Genomic DNA, 7160 nt, shown 5'->3' with positions numbered 1-7160 from the left:
CCACTCTGCAGTCAGCCCTCCTCCCCACCCCTAGCCTTGCCTTAGACAACCACTGCTCTGCTCTCCCTTCCTATAGATTAGTTCTGCTTGTTCTTGAATTTTTGTCTTAATGGAATCTGATAGTATGTCCTCTTTTGTGCCTGACCTATTTTGCTCACCACAGTGCCTTTGAGATACACAGAAATTGTTGCATGTAGGAGTAGTTCCTTCCTTTTATTGCCGAGTACCTGGAAATATACTCATTTTATGAAATACTGCAATTAGTCCATTCAACTGTTCATAGGCATTAGAGTTGTTTCCAGCTGGGTACTATCATGAATAAAGTTGCTATAAAACTTTTTGCATATATGCTTTTTTGGGGGGGGGAGGGGGGCCTATGTTTTCATTTCCCTTGGGTGAATCCTAGAAGTGGATTTTGGGGGTAATAGGGTGGATGTCTGTTTAACTTGATAAGAAATTGCCAAACTGTTTTCCAGAGTGTGGTTGGAACCATTTTGCATCCCCACCAGCAATGTATGAGAGAGAGTCAGGGCTCTACATCCTCACCAACACTTGGTATTGTCAATATTTTTTATTTTGGTTATTCTTGTAGACGTGAAGTAGCATCTCATTGTAGGTTTAATTTGTTTTTTCCTAATGGCTAATGATGAATAACTTTTCATGTGCTCATTAACCATTCATGTATCTTCTTTGGCAAAATGTATGTTTTGCCTGTTTTTTAAAAAATAAATTTGTTTATTTATTTATTTATTATTTGTGGCTGAGTTGGGTTGCTGGGTGCGGGCTTTCTCTAGTTGTGGCGAGCGGGGGCTACTCTTCATCGTGGTGCATGGGCTTCTCATTGCAGTGGCTTCTCTTGTTGCAGAGCACAGGCTCTAGGCATGCGGACTGCAGTAGTTGTGGCACGTGGGCTCAGTAGTTGTGTCTCATGGGCTCTAGAGTGCAGGCTCAGTAGTTGTGGCACACGGGCTTAGTTGCTCCGCGGCATGTGGGATCTTCCCCGACCAGGGCTTGAACCTGTGTGCCCTGCATTGGCAGGCGGATTCTTAACCACTGTGTCACCAGGGAAGCCCCGTTTTGCCTATTTTTAAATTGGGTTATCTTCTTATTGAACTGTAACAGTTCTTATATATTCTGGATACAAATCCTTTATCGATATATTACTGTAAATATTCTTTCCCAATCTATAGCTTGACTTCTCATAAAATTTTTTTTATTAAAGTATAGTTGATTTACAATGTTGTGTTCTTTCTCATTTTTCTTAATGGTGTTTTTTGAAAAGCTGAAATTAAGAATTTTGATAGTTCAATTTATCACTTTTTTTCTATTAAGATTACTGCTTTCTGTGTTCTATCTAAAAAAGATCTTTGCCAGGACTTCCCTGGTGATCTAGTGGTTAAGACTCCATGCTTCCAATGCAGGGTGTGCAGATTCAATCCCTGGTCAGAGAACTAAGATCCCACATGATGTGGCGTGGGGTGGGGGGGCGGCCAAAAAAAAGTTTTAAAAAAAGATCTTTGCAGACCCCATGATAACAAAGATTTTCTCCTATGTTTTCTTCCAAAAGTTTTATAGCTTTATCTTTTACATTTATGCCTCTGATTTTTTTGAGTTAATTTATGTGCCAAATATGAAGTAAAAGTAGTTTCAAAACCATCCTTTGAAAGGACTATCCTTTCTCTATTGAATTAACTTGACATCTTTGGCAAAACTCAATTAACCATGTATGTGTGGATTTATTTCTGAATTCTCTATTCTATTTCATTGACCTGATCTGGATCTATCCTTATGCCAGTTCCACTCTGTCTTAATTACTGTAGCTTTATAAGTGAGTCTTAAAATCAGGTAGTATAAGTCCCCTAGCTTTGTCCTTATTTTTCAAAATTGTTTTTGTGATTCTGGATCCTTTGCATTTCCATATAAATTTTAGAATCCACTTGTCAATTTCTGCCCCCAAAAATCCTGCTTGGATTTTGTTTAGGATTGCATTGAATCAATAGATCAATTTGGAGAGAATTAACAACTTAATATTGAGTTTCCCAATCCATGAACATGGTATATATCTCTTCATTTATTTAGTTCTTAATTTCTCTCAGCAATGTTTTATACTATTCCATGTACACATCTTATACACATTTTATAAAATTTTTCCCTTTTTCTTATTTTTGATGCTATTGTAAATGACATTTTTAACGTGATATTCCAATTGTTTGTTGCCAATTTATAGAAATACAACTTATTTTCCTATATTCACCTTGTATTCTGAGATCTTGTTAAATTCAGTTAGTAGTTCTAGTAGCTTTTTTTATAGACTAAGGATTTTTTTATGTTAACATGAAAAAAACATGATTTCCTCACAGGCAACATATTATGTTGCTTGTGAATAAAGGTGGTTTTACTTTTCCTTTCCAGTTGATGCATTTTATTTTTTTCTTGTTTTGTTACACTGTCTAGGATTTCCAGTACAATGCTGAAGAGAATTCTTTTGACTTTTGAGGCAGAGTTATGTGATTCTTTTTTCTCTGCATTTGATTCTTTCCCATCACACACTTATCAACAGAGGGGTCCTCTGAAGGCTTCACCTGAGCTGTTGAAGTAGCCCCAGTGGTTCTAGTCTGACCTGTAAAATCTGAACTCTCCATACCTCTCCAACTATACCTGCCTCTTCTCTCCTACAGGAAGCCTCTGTTTCAGCCAATCCGACCTGGGAAGGGAGCCTCCTCTCCCAAGTTTTTGCTTATATAGTTCCCTTCTTTTGCTTATCTAAATCCTCTATACTCTCTTGAGGACCCCCCGCCCCTGAAAGCACCATTGTTTATTGCAGCATCTGCTCTGTCTATGTGTACCATTCATTGAACACTTCCACGTGCCATCATCTCACTTAGGAACCACAACTTCAGACTATGGGCTCCTCTAGGACAAAAGTTATACCTGCTCAGTGCTGGCTTCACCACACTTAGTCTAGGGCTGGTTCTCAAGCTGCTGCTTTGTGCCACCTTTGTTCTTTTGTGCGCTTTTGTGCAAATCAGAAAAAAGTGCCCCTTGGGACTTCCCTGGTGGTCCAGTGGGTAAGACTCCAAGCTCCCAATGCACCGGTTCAATCCCTGGTCAGGGAAGTAGATTCCGCATGCATGCCTCAACCGTGAGCCTGCATGCTGCAAATAAGAAGCCTGCGTGCCACAACTATGAGCCCGCATGCTGCAACTAAAATATCCCACATGCTACAACAAATGATCCCACATGTGGCAACAAAGATCCCAAGTGCCTCAACTAAGACCCGGTGCAGCCTAAATAAATAAGTAAATATTTTTTAAAAAGTGTCCCTTCCTCTGGCTTTATATAGCTCTATGCCAAAGGCAAGGCTGAGTAAGTAGAGTTCAGGCTAGATTTCAACTCCTAATTGTCCTTTCTGCTGGCCACCTTCAAAATCTGCATAGCCATATAGGTTAAGGGAGGAGGAAGAACTAATAAATGAACGAAAGAATGGTTCTGATGAACCTAGGGGCAGGACAGAAATAAAGACACAGATGTAGAGAATGGACTTGAGGACGTGGGGAGGGGGAAGGGGAAGCTGGGACGCAGTGAGAGAGTGGCATGGACATATATACACTGCCAAATGTAAAATAGCTAGTGGGAAGCAGCTGCATGGCACAGGGAGATCAGCTCGGTGCTTTGTGACCACCTAGATGGGTGGGATAGGGAGGGTGGGAGGGAGATGCAAGAGGGAGGGGATATGGGGATGTGCATATGCATATAGCTGATTCACTTTGTTATACAGCAGAAACTAACACAACACTGTAAAGCAATTATACTCCAATAAAGATGTCAAAAAGATAAAATAAATGAACGAATGATTCTGAATGGGTATTTTATATATAAAGATATTGAGCCTCAGAGAGGTTAAGTTCTCACCCAAGGACCCAGCCAGGAATGGCAGAAACTAGGATTTGTCCTGGGTTTGACAGTCCCCAAAGTTCAAGGAAACAAACACTGCCTTTGTCTACCTCCTTCTTTGGTCTCAACATGAGTCCAGCACTTTATTTGTTATTAAGCATTTTTCATATTCACAGTTCTTTTTCAGTCTGAGATCAGCCACTTCTGCAATTTACTCCAAGACTGCTGCACCATGGATTGAACGGCCTTCTCCCAGAATCAAAATCTCCAACCCTAAACCCTCCCTGTCCCTGCTGGAGTGTTACCAGAGTCTAGGGAGCAGAGAACAGAGGGAGAGGCAGGGACTTTGGTACTGGGTCAGCCTGGATTTCAATTGCTACTTGGCAATTGACTTGCTGGGAGACTTTAGACTTCTCACTTAGTCATATCTGTAAAATGGAAATCATAATACCTACCTTAAGAGATGAGATATAGGTTATGTGAGCACTCAGTAAAGGTTAGTTCTCCTTTTCCTTCCACTTTGCTGAGAGCAAGGATGGTGTCTCATGTTAGGTCCACACACAAGAAAACTGCAGCCTTTGTCTACAGAAGATTCTTGGTGACGTTTGACAACCCCATGACTAGAACTGCTTTTTCTCTTGACCTTGGGCAAGTCTGTTCCCCTCTCTGAGTCTCAATTTCCTATCTTTTAAGAGGGGACAGTAATACTTAAATAACTATAAGAAGAACTATCATTTACTGAATGTTTACTATGTATCAGGTACTCCAGTGCTTTATGGGTGTATTTTTATTTAATCATCAAAACAGGCCTATGAGGTAAGTGCTATTAATATCCCAGATGTCCCAGAAGAGGACACTGAGGCACAGAGAGGTAAAGTCCATGAGTCGTCCAGCTGCTAAGTGGTAGAGCTGGGATATAAATTCTGCTTGGCAGTACTCTAGACCATGATTGCTCAGCCTACTGACATTTTAGGCCAGGTAATTCTTTGTTGTAGGGGATAGTCCTGTATACTGTAGGATGTTTAGCAGCATCCCTGGCTTCTGCCCTCTAGATGCCAGTAGTACCCATTACCCAGTTGTGACAACCAAAATGTCTCCAGACATCGCCAAGTGTCCCCTGGTGAGCAAAATCACCCTTAGTTAAGAATCACTGCTCTAGACACTAGAGTCCTAGACAATGTTTTTCCCCTACAATATGACCAAACTAGGGAAACTTCTTTCCCCTGAAGGTTTCAGTAAAGGAAATCAGCTAGAGATAGGTGCTACACTAATACTAATACTGTTTCACATTTGTTACAGCCCACCTCCACTTACAAAGGGCCTTTTCACACATTAGTTTGTCTGAACATTCCAGGGGAGACAGCACATATACAGAAGTGTCTAGCACAGTGCCCAGCATTTATTAGGTAAAATCTTGGTTTCCTTTTATTGGCTAGATGAAGCAATGGAGGTTGAGGTAGATTAAGTGACTGTCCCAATGTTACACATCTAGTAAGGGGATATTGTCATTTGTTATGTAGATTAGCCTATTAACTATGTTCTTAGCTCTTTGACTTTAATCCTGAGTTTCTGCTTTCATTGGGAGTTACAAGGTGAATCAGAAGAGTTAGAAGCTTTGTTTCCTAGAGTTGAAAGGATCCTAGACGCTATCTAGTTCAACTTCCTACTGCATGGTATTCAACCCTGGATTAGTGTTGCCAGATAAGATGCAAGACGGCTGATTAAATTTGAATGTCATATGAAAAACGAGTAATTTTTAAAATATAAGTTTTTCCCATGCAATCATCACTAACACCAGGGACGATTGTAGCCCTGGGACCTCCTCTGGAGAATGACCAGAAGGGCGCAATTGGTCATGTGCTCAGAGGGGAGCACTCATATTCCAAGAGATTAGAAGGGGCCTTCTGACTGGGCTTTCCCATCTTACTGAGATTGGTCACCCCTTCCATGGGAGGATTTGAGCCTTTTACGGGGAACCTAGCTGATGCAGGGGCTGAGACAGTCTTTAGGACACTTAGAAACTGACATAGGTGATGACAATGAGGTAGTCAGTCAATATATGACTTTTGAACACCTACTATGGACCAGGCATTTCTTACGTTCAAAGAATACAGAGATAAGGTGCATATGAGGGAAAGGAAGAGAATTTCTACTTGTGCAATGGGAGGAAGAAATGAGAGAGAATATAGCAAGCAATTTGGTGCTGTAGCAACACCAAAGGTGAGAAATTGAGGAGGATGAGGCGCAAGGACTTTGAATGACAGTTTAAAGAACCAAGCCTTTATTCCAAGGATAAGGGTTGGGGGGCACACTGAAGCAGAGAAGTGATATGCTCAGGTCTGCTTTTTGGAACATCATTCAGCTTGTGACATGAAGGATGGATTGAAGGAGGGAATTGGGGCCAAGGATATGAGCCAGAAAGATGATAAATCCTGAGTTAGGATAGTCATAGCAGGAAAAGGAGAGGAGAGAGATTTGAAAAATGTTAAGAAATAGCACAGAGATGGGTATTTGTCCCTGACCCCTGCAACATCTGTTCTCCCCTTCTTTTATGTTAATGGAACTCAATTTTTATATGGGCACATGGCCATACAGAATAAAAACTATTTCCTAGTGAAAATAAATTATGTCTGGGTACGGCTATAGACTAAGTTCTTCTGACTTGTAGAATGTGATGTAGTCATGCCCTTAAAGGCATAGGGGTGAGGTGATCAGCTGTCTTGGGTCATGCGGCTGATGACAACATCCTAGGGATGCCAGAGCCATAAGCCCGGGCCCCTGACTAATTCATGGAGCAGGTAAAGGTCCGATTTTTACATGGTATAGAAAGAACTTCTACTTTTTTTGAGACTGTGTTTACTTTGGGTTCTTGTTACAGCTGCCAAATCTCTATCCTGACACAAAGTGGTAAAAGTCACAGGCAAGGGCTAAGATGTAGGGACTGAAAGAGATGTGGGGAGGAGAGGAAGCTGCAGAGTTTTTTTTGTTATACCCAAGACAGTGTTTCTTTCTTGAAATGTAGCCTATTGACCACCTGCAATGTAATCCCTCTGGGGCCCAGGAATCTATGCAAGCAGTTTGGTGATTTGTAGCAATCCAAGCCTCAGCAATTCCCTCCAGCAAACACCAGGCTGGCCCTGCTGGAGCTGGGAGGTTTCAGATCTGCCTGCCTTCCACAGGTGTCTCCATGCTGACCAGTGCTCGGGGTAGCCCCAGAACCATCTACTTCTCCTATCTGTAGTTCAGTGTCTGCCTCTGCACCAAGG

The sequence above is a fragment of the Mesoplodon densirostris genome, chromosome 2, assembly GCF_025265405.1.
Source record: "Mesoplodon densirostris isolate mMesDen1 chromosome 2, mMesDen1 primary haplotype, whole genome shotgun sequence".
Classification (NCBI taxonomy): Eukaryota; Metazoa; Chordata; class Mammalia; order Artiodactyla; family Ziphiidae; genus Mesoplodon; species Mesoplodon densirostris.
The sequence above is the reverse complement of the archived record's forward strand: the minus strand, read 5'-3'. Positions refer to the sequence as shown.